The 14,002-nt window shown below is 38.5% G+C and overlaps 1 protein-coding gene and 1 long non-coding RNA gene across 18 annotated transcripts in view; both read left to right on the top strand.

Moving 5' to 3' along the window:
* pHCl-1 (pH-sensitive chloride channel 1) overlaps positions 1 to 14,002 on the top strand; it is a 50,452-nt gene that overhangs the window by 2,927 nt on the left and 33,523 nt on the right. For all 17 annotated transcript variants that reach the window (NM_001274967.1, NM_001274969.1, NM_001370026.1 and 14 more), the window contains exon 2: positions 2,142 to 2,483. The gene's annotated coding sequence lies outside the window, so the exon portion shown is untranslated. The remainder of the gene's footprint in view (positions 1 to 2,141; positions 2,484 to 14,002) is intronic.
* lncRNA:CR44050 (long non-coding RNA:CR44050) lies at positions 10,356 to 11,510 on the top strand. The gene has a single exon (NR_073939.1). It is a non-coding gene; the product is annotated as a long non-coding RNA:CR44050 (long non-coding RNA).

The following is a 14,002-nucleotide window of genomic DNA, read 5'->3' as shown; positions in this document are numbered from 1 at the left end:
GCGGGACGAGGAGACATGTTGCATATTTCGGGGCGTGTTGGCTGCCAGACAAAAATGTCGTTTTCGGCGAAATTCCCGGCATTCCAATGCTGTGTTAAGGACAGACATTGAAACAAAGGCATTTGTCTGACCGCCACCCTCACAGTAATGAGATGAAAAACACCGAAATATACTCAACATTTCTGTAGCGACGAGCGGGTGAATTTGTTTTAACAAAAAACACAATTAAATTAGGTATATTGCTTGCTAAATGCCCAACCATTACCCATACACATGGTATATTTTCTAGGTTTTGCTTTGGTCCGCTGCTTCGCATTTTTGCAGTTCTCTTTGCACTGCTTTGGTTTATTTTTAACATCTTTCCTCGGAGCGTGCGAAAAAATTTTCCCCTTTTATTACATTGTCTGCCGCAGATGATGCGAAATAAATGGATGATAAGGCCAAGACAGAGGTTATTTACGATCTCTTCGGTGCATGCAAATGGGATACCTATTTCCTTATGGCCATTTCGATAGTAAAATTCCAAAAACTGCATCATAAACGCTCCTATATATATTCGGATTGGCAAACATTTTGCCCTAATTACTTATAGGTGCAATGCCAATTCAGTCCACTGCCAAACGGGTTTTTTTTCTTGTAAATCATATTATTTAAGCGCAGTATTTTCACGCAAATACGCCTGGCAATAATATAGTGTATAAATAAATAAAAATAGTTCATTGAGGCAGAAGACAAACACGATTTTTACAGCCTGCGCTGTTTATTCGCATTCACATTCAAGGGGTATGTAAAATATATGTCAGTATAGGAAGTGCTAGAAATTATTTATTAATGAATCGCTGGGAACAGGCAAGTGTACAAATATAGGCTGTATGGACTGTTTAAGGTGGCTGAGTTGAATCCAAATGAATAATAGAATAATGATTTTGGTATGAGGAACTCGGGAAAATTGTTTTCTATAAATTCTAGAGAGTAGCTGATTTTAAAAGTAAGAGAGCCTATATTGAAAAATTATCTACTTATCTTTTTGTTAAGATATAGTTATTTTGAGTTTGATATCCTTAATTAAAATACAGTGCCAGTATATATAATTTTTATCAAGCCATCTCTTTGTTCAATTACCTGTCTTTTTTTATTTTTATTGTCAAACTCTTTATTAGTATTCTTATTTTGTTCGAGCAATGGTTTTACAATTTTGTTCTACTAGAGCAATTTATTTTTTTTACGCCAAGCTTCACAAATAAGCCAAATCCAAAGTAGAAATCAGATCTACGAACTTTCTGCCATTCTGCTCAGACTTTAGCTTACTTTAAAAACTTCAGCTACGCTCGACCTCTTCAACTCTACCAGATCCCATTATAAATTTTCCCCCAAGACGCAGACTGTCGCTCCCACCGACTTTTATCAGTGCCCCACCGACTCTACGTCACTTTCCATAAGTTTCCACCTCAAGGCAAGTGTTCCTTGCAGCTTTTGCCGCTAACTGCTTGGCAAATTGCTGCCACTTACATAAGCTGCTCGACCATCAGTTACTCAAAGGAAATACAAAAGTTGTTTGGCCAAAAAGTGGCGCCAAATGAGCAGCAGCAGAGTGAAGGTACAAACGGAAAATCGGAAAACTTTAGCATACATTGCAGGGCAGTTAGGACGTCAAAGTAAACAAAACAATCGTAAAAGACGATTGCGAATGTGGGAACAAAACACACAAAGGAGGAGGAAACGTAAAAAACAAGCAGAGAGAGAGAAAGAGAAATAAAGCAAATCACATGGCCAAGCATAAAGCGTCAAAAGTTGGCCAGAATAAGGCGAAATAAAATAAAAAGTGTAATAAAACCGGGGGTGTGAGGCCAGAAGCTGTTGTTTTTGTTGTTCGAGGGGCGGTTTCAAAGGACCTAACGCCCCAACACTAGTGCAAAATCAAAAGAAAAACGACGAAAGCGAAAAAAAGAGAAATATACATTTCAAAGTGTCGTACCTTGTCGGCTGTACGCGAGTGTGTGAGTGCGAAGCCCGGTGTATGTGTACGTGCGCGTGTGTGACTGTGTGTGTGTGTGTCGTTCGTCAGGCGATGTGATGCGTGTCCTTGCAACTTTCGGTTCGCCTCCGCTCACTCACTCACCTTTTCTCGCTCACTCGCACAGGCCACAGCCAGCGGCAAGTGCACATAAGTTGCAACAAGCAAAGTAACAACTACAGCAACAGCAAAAACAACGTAACAAAATAGGTAAAACAGTATAAACAACGCAACATTGTAAGCTGGCTGAAAGGCGTTGCCAGATTGTTGGCCAACAGCAATAGCAACAACCGCACTAGCAACAGCTACAGCAGTACTACAACAACAACAACAACCATAACAATTGCCCAAAGGGCCAAATGAACGTTGTCGGCTAGTCCGTCTGTCGCCCGCTTGGTGGCGCTAGCTAACTGACTGAGCAACAACAACAACACTGCGTGCTGCCGCTGGAAATCCTGTCGCTAATTAGGTAAGTCACTGCCATTCGGCCGCAAGGAGTGTGTCCTTTGTGGTCAGGAGACGATGGGCATATTATTTCATTTCGGGGACAGCCTGTAATTATGGCAATTTACGTCAGCCGCGAGTGCAGTAAATGTTACACATACGCCACGTGGTCACTAGTTTATTTTCGATTCGTAAACCAGTTATTTAAATGGTTAGTTGTTACGATTCTTTTAATCAATAAATTATCTGTATTAAATAAATCACGCTTTAAATTCATAGTGATCTATAGTATTATTGGCTACTTTTAAATAGGTTTTTTATAGATATTGAAGTATTTGGTATCTGAGAGGCAGCTTATAGAAAAATACCTTTATATTATCCCTGATCGCAGCATTTCGTTTTATTAACAATTTTATTCGAAACACTTTTACTGTGTAACAATACAAAAATGTTCCGTAATCGTTCTTAATTTTTTCTTCCTTATCTCTTTCGGCAAACGGAAGAGAAGAGAAATTATCCTTCTCAATCATTTATCGCATATTCCCCTCGATAGTCAATCAACGTACAGAGCAGAACGAAAAAGCTGTTGAGCCGATTTTTCCTCATTTGGGAAAAAAAGCGTTGCACCAAATTGAATTTCCTGACAAAAGTGCCAGGAGAGAACTGGGGGTCATATAATCATGCACGCAGGTGAAATGACGTTGCAGTGTTTGGTTTTCATTTCGTGTTGAATAGAATCATCCATTGCATTATGGCTGGATGATAAATTGCATTGTTGAATATTTTTCGGGTCTTCCAGCTGCTTCTATTTATTTGTTGTATTTCGCTGGTCATCAATGAAAACACAGTTTTGTGGAAACCTGGCCAATTGCATTTTTGGCTTTATTCAATTGTATTTTTTCCTCAAATTCTTGTTAATTGCGGCCTGAAAGTTCAGGAAATTTTATTTTTTTGGTTAAACGAATTGGTAGCTTGAGTTATTATACTGGAAAGTGTTCTAACGAAAGCAATGTGCGGCAGAATTAAAATATTTTCAGTTCATTGGAATCGTACATAAAAATTTATTCAATTTTCGGATTTGTTTGTTTTGTATAATAAATGTTTTATGCTCATTTTGAGAAACCATATTCCACAAAATATGCCAGGACTCTAATGATTAAATTGACCCACATAAAGGAACAGGTAACTGAAAGCCAAGAACATTAAACATGGAGCCCGGGGAAAAGCAGAGGCAATGTTCGGGCCAAATAGAAAATCCACAGCAAAGAGAAGGAAGGCCAGCAGGCATATAAGAGGATATTCTGGGGCAACTGGCTTCTCGTTTTCTGGGATCAAGCGGACAATTGAATGGTCCGAAGGCACCACTAGCTAGCTTTGCTCCACAAGGCTGGCTCTGTTTTGCTGCCCCTCGGTGTATCCTTTCTGCTTTCGCGTTGGCGCATCCTTTTGTTGTCATAACTGGACGAGCATCACGTCCAAAGCTGGCAACTTGGCTAATTTATAGTCTATGGTGATGGTACTGAATTTGCTTTGAGTTAATCAAAATAGTGTCATACCAGAGAACACATCTGTGAGCCAATGGATTTCGTAGATGTACCAAAAATTTGGGATTTATTTTAGAAGGGATACATTTCTTCTTTGTCACTCTTTGCTTAAGAAAGTTTTTGTCTTTATATTTTTAAATTTAAACATAAATAAAAGTAAATTTTAAAATATGAAATATAATTCTACAGTATTTGTTTTTAATATGGTTTACAAATAATTATTCACTATTGAATCAAGCTTACATCTTTTTTTTTGTTTTTCAATCACAATTTGGCAACACTGAGTACTAGCCGTAAAGCTGCTGGGCTCAGGAAAAACGGCTCATCCTGTTGGCAGGACTATCTGACAACTTATTGGCCCTGCTGTGGCTACTGCATGTGTTATCCTTTTTATGTTTGGACAGCAGCAGCGGCAGGGGCAGGAAAACTGCACTTGTGGAACAACTATCTGCCCCGTTCTTGCTGTGCCCTGCCCCCGTTTCCGCCCTTTGTGTGCACTCAATTTAGCCATTTCTTGCAATTCGGCGCTTTCTTCTGGGACTGGAAGCTGCGGTGAATCCCCCCGCCCCCCTTAGTACCACAGCCAGAACAAATTTAATCTATTCTGAAAGTTTTCCATGTGCGCCGAGGGAACTGCAAGTGCTCGTGGGCTGCGGGCTTTTCGGGGCTTTCGTCTTGCCCAAGAACAGGCTGCCAAAAAATGTGACAGCAACTAATTAAGTCAGTCGGGAAATTGCACTCGACGTTTCCCGAGGTGAAAGATGCGAAAGTGTCGGGTGAATTGGTGTGGGAAAATCAAGAGATTCGTACCCGGAATGTGGTTCCTTTCACCATTTTGGCGTGTCAGGACTTCAGTGATTTGATGCACAGAAGCAGAATGAAATTAGGGTCGGTCTGATTTCATTTGAAAATCAAAGGCGCTGACTCCGAATAGCTCCTAATAACTTAATTGGTAATTTCAAAATTAGCAAAGCTTACCGCTCAGCTGAAAAGAAAGAAAGACTTGGTATTTAAACCATAACTAGATTAAATATAATATACATGGATAACAACTATTTTAGATCTACAGAAATTTTCGCACCTAAATGTTTTACATAACTTTCCCCAGGCTAACCTTTTCAACCAATTGATTATCGGCTAAAACCAATTCCGACTATGTTCTATCGCATTACACATGCACCGCCGTGGCTTAGTGTCAAATTATCAGCTACTTATTATTATTACAGTCATTAGATCCGCCTTTGCGTCCGCCTGACGGCCTTCGGTGGCCCAATCAATGTCAGCCGTTGTCATTGCTAGCATTTTATTTGCCCTCTTGTTGGCCGGTTTTCTGCGCGCTTATGTAAACCATGAAAAGCAGGCAAAAGCCTGCCAAATAGCGCAAAATGTGCGCCAATTTAGTTGTCGTTTAATTTGATGGCACAGCCGATTTGGCAGGCAAAACGGCAGTGGAGGATTAGGCCGGAGCAATGCTGGCCACGTCATGAATGACTGCCCATCGAATGCTCAAATGCTCGATTGCCAAGCGGAAAAAGTGCTGAGAAAAGCGGTAGCTCAAAAAACTGAAAAGGAAAAAAAAAATACACAAAAAGGAAAGCTCCGCATCGAAGGCTGAGCGGCGGCAGAACGAAAATAAAAGTGGCCAGCAATAAAATGCTAAAAGGAACATACGAGTACATGCATATCGTAGCAGAAGGCCAGGAGCCCAAAAATAAAGTATACAGGCAAACCTCCATATGTTGAACCCTGGCCTTAGATCTGGTTTCACAACGATTTTTCTATCATAAAGGCTGGCTTCGTTCATTATTAGATATATGCAATGGTATGGAAAACGCTTTAAGATACGAATAGATTTTTAAAAACGTTCTATTCTTATATTTAGAACACAGAGTACGAAAAGAAGACATATAAATAGAAGGACTAAGATGGACACTAGCACTCTGAATGTCCGCAAATAATGCAGACCATTACATTAATGACTGCGGCAAAAAGTCGAAAAAGCGCCAAAAAGTCCACTCGGCAGACAAGAACTGGGAAAACAATGAATGGTAGCCAGGGAAAAGCCAGAAAATCGAAACATTATGAGGTCATTTTAATTATTTATGTGTGCGTGTGGCCAGCCTAGAAGTTCGAATGGACTTAGCCAAGGTTACGTACGGAAAAGGACCTCGCCAGACGGGAGATTTCATTTCATTTTATTTGCACCAGTATGTTTGCCCAACTCTTTAAGCGGCTTACGAGCGTGGAGGAGAATCCATAACTCATGCTATGACCCAGATATCACAGCATATTGAGTGGGTTTATTTGGCCAAAAGTATAACTGCGATATGACGCTCTTTTCTTAACTGTGCGTGCTTAGAAACTTTGATTTCTTCGATGCCAAATTCGGATTTATGGCTTGTCTTCAGTTCAGAAATTCTAATTTGGACATAGATTTATGAGCTGCTATGTGGGAGTCTCTTCAATTGGCACTCGTTCAGTTGGCAAGACATAAAGGCAGCTAAACAAACTATAAGTAAATTAAGCGCGATTTCAATGTTCGCGGCTTGTTTCCTTTTCTGCGATCGATGCTGGTGGCAAGCAATGTGGAAAATTGCGTATACGTCATGTCTGTGCCTTGCAGCTTAACGACTTGAAAAGTGCCATAGAAAATGTCTCAATTTGCCATCAAAAATAAATTTGCATGCCTGTATTCAAAAGCAATTTCCTCGCTTTATCTAGAAGTTATTTTAATGCAGACAAAATCCATTCCACGTACCAGCCGAAATGCCACCAACTTTTTGGCCATGCACAGCATCGACATCCTTAACATCCCCTATTTTTTTTTTTCTTTTTCCATCCGCCGCTCTCTTGCATACATTAGCCGATTCTGTCTGCCTTTCAGCCACATTATTTTGTTTTGTTGGCCATAAAACGAGTATGTGCGAACTGTGTTTATGTCCATACAGCCTTGGTAATAAATTTTGCTTCATTAGCTTCGAAAACAGCATAACAACTTGATCAAAACAATGTTTAAAAACTCTGGGCTAAAATATTTTGAAAATACTTTGTGATAATATTTAGCTGGTACTTAAGCAAAAGAACAAAGAACTGCTCAGTATTTGCAAACTTTTTCGGTTGTAATATGTTAATTTCCAAGTAATCAAAATAGGTTCTTTTTCAGTTATAAGGCTTAAACTTGTTGTTAAACTTGCGTTTGTGATATTGTTTTCTTGGAATAGAATTCATTTGCATTTGCAAGCCCCAAAAAATAAGTATTTTAGCATAGGAACAAAAAACCGCTGAGTATTTGCATACTTATTCATTTGTTATAAATTCAAAATAAGTTCTTATACATTTATAAGGCTAAAACATGTTGTTTTCTATATTGTTTTCTTGGAATACAATTAACCTAAAACCTTGATTCGGTAAAGTTTGTGATGAGAAAGCGACGCAAATTTCAGCTCACATCCGTTGCTAAAGTAATAATTGTGTAATTCGGGTCTAGTTTCCTGATCCATTTGCTTTGGTGCCAAAAGTAAGAAAAATTAGCCAAATTAACCCAAATATTAAGTTAACCTAGTTCGGGGCGCGTGCAAACTTAACATCATTAATACTAATCTGCTGGGAAAAGCCCAAAGAACCGTGTCAAAGTCTGCAAACGCAAAAGAAATTGCTACATTTTTGTTTTGTTGATTATGTAACATAATTGACGACAATATTTCCCAACAGACCTGAAAGAAAATGCTAATGAAAACTAAGAAAAGCACGAGCCATTCGAAGGCAAACATGGCCCAACAATGGCTGACTCATAGCGACTCTGTATTAGCATGGCGGAAATGCCAGGACATCCGGTGCGGCGTGGTGGCCAAGCCTACGAACGCACCACCACCACCCACTACCCAAAGGATTTGGGTACAGAGAAAAGAAAACTTGGTCATATTGAAAACTAGACCTTGAGTCTAAAAGTAATGGACATATTTAATTATGAACTATTTGCAATCGAATTGAATATTTGAATGTACTACAATTGTGTTTGTAAGTTACGTAAGCTTTCTTTTACCAGGAAATAAAATATATAATGCACTTTATTATGGAATCTGAAAATATTTTGTTATTTGTTTTCAACTGTTTTCTATTTTAAAACTATGGAGTTCATTAATGGTATTCTCTCAGTGTGCGCTGAAAATTTGGTTGAAATGCCATTCGCTTTCCTTTGCGGCTGGTCGCCTATTACCCGTTAGGTTGCGACGAGAACCCGATGTTGGCCCTCCCAGTTTCTTTGGGCCACAAGTGCCGACTGAAGTGGCGAGTGCAAGTGAATAATGGCCGTGTCTTGACTGCAGTCAAGTCGGGCATATGGCTCACAAGCAATCAGTGTCAGTGCCACGGGCAGAATCGAGAACGAGTATCGAGAGCCAGAAACAGAACTAAAAACAGAGCTGGAGCTTAAACGTATCCAAGTTTATTTGCAGGTAGCACAGAAGGGCATAAACCAAATCAGGAACGCTCGGACGTGGTGGTGGTAACTTGGAGTGGAGTGCACTGGATTGGCCCTCATCTCCTCCTGCCGCCGCCACCGTTTTCAGTTAGCTCAATGTCCAGCTCAGTGGAGCGCTTGGTCAAACAGAAATTGATTTGTTGTTTCTGCCGTTGTTGCATATATATGTACAATATATATAAATATATATATATATTTGCTCGATATTTTTTGCGTTCTTGCTAGAACCAAAATGAAAACGATACCGGGCTTTGGACTCGATGGTTGGCGGATATAGAACTGTCACAATGAGTTTTTCAGCACGGCCGAATCAAGTCTCAAAGCTTCAAATAAACAAAACATGCAAATCTAGGATAGATATTTCTGCTGACCTGGGGCGGCTTTATATTGGTTTTTGACATTCATAGGAAAATATTAATTCTCTGAATATTTTCAAGCAAATGAACTCTTGAAATTCTGACATTATAAAGAAAGATTTATTTTCTGCACGCATTTACATTTAAACACAGTATTACGTACATACCCTTAAATATTTTTAATACTTAAGGAGTAAAATTAAAACACATATATGATCCCAAGATTCTTAGTATACTATTCGTGCCTTCAGAAGTTTCATGAATTTTGATTCGAATATCAATCATATATCAAGTGCAACTACTCCAGTAAAAACACATTGCACACTTTATTTAAAAGAGAAAGTTTGAAAATGTAATAAGTTTAATTAATGTTGCAAAAGACATATTTTAACTGGGCGGGCTCAGAGTCCTTTGCACTTCGGTCCTCACACCGAACCTTCTAAAACAAAAACGAAAAAGAAATGGTGGTGAGGGGCGATGCAAAACTTTCACATTTCGCGCTCAGCGTAAATTATGCAAAACTTTCACCCTTGGCCGTCACATAACAAGGCAGGCAGGTATCACATGTCACGGCTTAAATGAGTTACCCTTTCCAATCCTTGTGCGATTTTTATGTCGTCGCAAAGGAAATTCGCGTTGAAAAAACAAATTTCGAGTGCACGGGAAAATATGCGGGCAATGATGGTAAAAAGAGTTGAAAAACTGAGCGAAGGGAGTTGCATTTTACAGTCACTTTGGCAGGCGACACGTTGACAAGTTGAATGGCGGCGTTTATTGAAATATGACTTGAACCTTATTGACTTCAATGTAATAAATGCCCCTTTAATCTTTGCGCCTGAATGCGGGCGGGCTATACATATGTCATCAAAAAACCACCCAAACTCAAGAAAAACCAGCAAATGTCTGGAGCAGGCGGAAAGTCAAACTCATTGAACATTCAGGGCGGTAAAGGTGGAAATGGGGACATCGTGTCATCTGCAGGGCGTTGAAATCCAAGCCATGCTTTCAATACAACAATTTTCGTTTACATTCCCCTCAATGTAAGGTAAAGTATGTATCACAACGAGCATGTGTGTGTTGGATTATTATGCAGGACTTCGCCAGCAGGAAACTCAAATATGCTCTCTGTACGAAGGATCCTAACTCGGGGTCCTCCTTTTTGGCCCCAACCATTTTCCTTGCCACATGCTGTGCAACAATTTTTTATGCGTTGGAGGAAAATGCTGTATGGTAATAAGTTAGTGCACTACATATGTGTTCGTATGTGAGTTGGGAATATTTTAAAGATTTTCCGACTTCATTCTTATTCCCACTTTGATGTGGCACTCGCCGAACAAAGTAAAAATCCACGTACTACTTTTCAACTTATATTTCCTCTTTAGAAAATCAAGAACTATTTGAAGAAGATAATGTACACTTCAACTGCAAAGGGCTGCAAATAATAAAAAAAAAAATAAGCAGATATACTATATTTTTTTATTTTTATATTTTAGGAAGCTTGGTATACATATACTGTTAGGCAACGTTTAATTCGATTTACCATTAAAATATGTTCTTCTTAATATTTTATAATGTCAGTGCCGCGGAATTCAGCCAACGCTTTTCCATTATCGCTTAATGCAACACAATTACTTTTAATTATTTTATTATGTAAACATTTCGGTAGACCAGTCCGCAGCGGACACCCGTGGAAACCAATTTAATTGATATAAACATTGTAGTTTAATTGCCTTAAACGCCAAATGAACCGGTTGACTTTATTACCAAACAGTTTGACGTGTTGGTTTTTTTTTTCCTTGTGTTACACGTTGGTGTTTTTTAATTAAAATTCAATCAGAATGAACCGTACTAACATGATTTGCAATGGAGCGTAATTCTGAAAGAACTGAAATGCAGATTGTGGTTTGTAGCGGGTTGATTAAATCGTGTCATGTTTTGCGGTTGGAATAGGTACATTAAATTGCTAGTAAATTTGCATTCCCATAGCTTGTCTTTATCCGATTCGTGATCAGGACAAAGGACAAAGGCTAGGTGACCCAGCTCTGCTCAGAGGACTAACTAGCTCACCACACATCCTTTTGGTAAAGCCGCATGCATTAGGCCGAATCGTGCGTCATTTTGAGCATTAAAATTAATCCATGGACACGCAAGGATAATCGCTCGGATGACACGCTTTTTTATGGCTACCTGGCGCCTCTGAGCCAGGATTTTGAGATGCGAACGCGTGACTAAGAGGACCACGAGAACGAGTACAGGTTACGTATACGCCACCGTAGCCGCGGTGCTACTCGTATCGCAAATTGACTGCAGTCGCTGCAAATTTCAATTTTCAACGCCATAATTGGTCATCTAATTATAGTTGCATTCTAGCACAACAGGGCCTGCCTGGGTATTAAAAGTAATCGCCTCTTATAAATAATATACCCAACAAGGACTCCGCCCAGCACTATTGAAATGCTAATCATAGTAATGTCCTTTGGGTGTTTTACACATATACGTATTATATTTTCGTTCGTTTTCTTAATTTCTAGAAACTCGTGCAAGTATTGACCAAAAAAAAAAAAAAAAAAAAAACGAAATAAAGATGTGTGGGAATGTGTGTGAGAAAGTGGCAAGTGTGAAAACTGAGGGGTCACCCAACTACGTCACGCATGTCCTTGCACGAAAATGTGAAAACTTTTTGTAGATTTTCCTCTGCTTTCCGTTAGTCTGCTAGTTTTTTGCGCAAACAAAGGTTGTGCATAAAACTAATTAACTTTGCTATTTGCCGACTGCAAGGGGAAATGTTTGTGCTCCTGTAGAATTTATTATTTGCACTGAGCAATCAAATTAGAATAACCATTTCGAATGTTTGCGAGAGATATGCAACTGATCTGTCGGGTGAAAATCGCCTCTAAATTTTAAGCATTAAGCATTTGGGACTAGAAGATACCACTAAACATTTTAAAAAATATATTTTGTCATTTAAATATGGTATTAAATATTGAATATTGCAATTGAATAGGAAAGATAAGTTATTTATCTAACAAAGTAGCTGGCTATACATTTTAAATTGCACCCTTGAGGAGCCAAGAAATTATTTTGAAATAATTTAAATTCCCATGGATATTTGTCATATGGATATTTAAATGGCTTAAAGATAAGACAACAACATTTCATTTTCAAGAAATTAAGCCAGATATCCTTTGATGACTTTCAGATTGAACCAATTCCCCAATCCCCAATTTCAAATACCTACTATCTGCTGTATCTCATACAAGCAATTAGCGGCAAAAACAAAACGAAAGCAAATGCAGAATAAATATTTTTGCAAATAGGCAAACACAAACAATAGGCTCAAATATTTGGCAATGGCAAAAAAGAGCATTAAAATAGCCAGAGATTCGATGGGAAAATCGATAGATGACCCCGCAACTGCAGTTTCCTTTGCCCCGCAGATGTGGCCAAATAAATGTTGAATAAACAAATTCAAACAGCTACAAAGCCAATTTGGTATGCCCCAAGCTATTTGACTGGCTTGATTGGGCCATGTCCGCTGGCCATATCCGCATATCCGTGTGCTCCTGCGAGGATTTAAATCATGCACGTATTTTGAAGCTTTTCCGCTTCCCAGCGACGAACGCCATAAATATCCATCAGTGTGTGAGTGAGCGATTTTTGCTTATCCGCGCCACGAACTATAAACTCCAATAGCCCCCGCGGTGAATATTGACTGAAATACCGGCCAAAACGGCCATTAATAAATTTATGCGAATAGAAGCCACATAAAAGCACACACTCTACCGCGAAATGCGATGCTCACTTTGTTGCATACATTTCGAAATAGTTTTTATCCGATTAAATTGCTTAGCAGTTGCTTAAATTAAATATTAACTGCTTTGTGTTGTTGATTTGCAAATCTAATAAATTGATACACTTTGTGGGTTTCCTCTAATTTGATCCTAAAATTGCATTCAGAATCAAAAGCAATTTTTAATAATTTAATTTAATAGGCTCATAAATATACAAAAGAAAAACATGTACAAAATAGTAAGCATATGTCGTTATCTATACATTTAAATCATTTTATGCCGTAACTATATTTCCAAGAGATCAACGAAATCAATAGTATTTTGTAAGCAATATCTGAAAAAAATTTTAAGAATTTTGTGTGTATTTACTCTATTTACGTGCAACCCCATCTATTCGTAAGTCTATAAAGTTCTGTCCCAGTATATTACAGATAACTATGCATTAACTTTAGCAACAGAATTTCTATAAACCTAGCAAAACAGTATTATACCTCATTACTTTCCATTTGATGCATTTGGGAGTTGAAAGTTCTCTGATTTTACAGCACTAAGGAAACTCCGTTTATTTATGGGAAACCACAAACCAAATCCTGCGAATTTCGCGTTACTCCCACCATGCACCACACACTTTGCCCGAATCTTTTCCACTTTATGTGCACCTTTATTATTCACTTTGTCTATCTGAGTCTGGCACAAAAACTTAACCCCTTTTTCAGAGAGTCCTGCTCAAATATCCTGGGGCTTTGCCCCAAAGAAAACAACAAATAAAAAAAAAGAAGTAACAAACAGGGAAAATGTTGAAAAAACAAGCATAAGCGAAAAGTAGGGGAAAAAGTGTTAACAAGCAGCGTATAAATTATTAATTAAGGCGCTCCACTCGTCCAGTCTGGGCAATTTGCTCTATTTAATGAAATGCAACTGAAAAAGGCAGAATTTGCTTCTGCACAAATTTATATTCCCTGGCATTTGACATAAATTTCATTTATAGCCATGTGAATTGGTCTCTTGCAAAGGCCTAATTATTTAATCAATATATGCCCATAAATATTGCACAGAGCTCTCTGGCATAGAAGAAAGATATAGACATATGAACGTTTGTTTGTGTGCCCCAATTGGTTCAATTAGTGAAATTAAAACAAAAGTTAAGGTTCCCACAATGCTAAAGTCCATGGGCCACTAACATTCAGGGAGCAACTCTATAATTACGATAAAGAGAACGACGGACGTTGTAATTTAAGGGCCAGACAGATCCTGAAAGTAACAACACCTGGCAAGGATTAAAAATAAACAAATGTAAATAAAACTTTAATTATATATAAACGTAATAATAGATGAAACCATAAGACTCGACAGCCATATATCATATTATACTA

Source organism: Drosophila melanogaster, chromosome 3L, assembly GCF_000001215.4.
Source record: "Drosophila melanogaster chromosome 3L".
NCBI classification, from domain to species: domain Eukaryota; kingdom Metazoa; phylum Arthropoda; class Insecta; order Diptera; family Drosophilidae; genus Drosophila; species Drosophila melanogaster.
The sequence above is the reverse complement of the archived record's forward strand: the minus strand, read 5'-3'. Positions and strand labels throughout refer to the sequence as shown.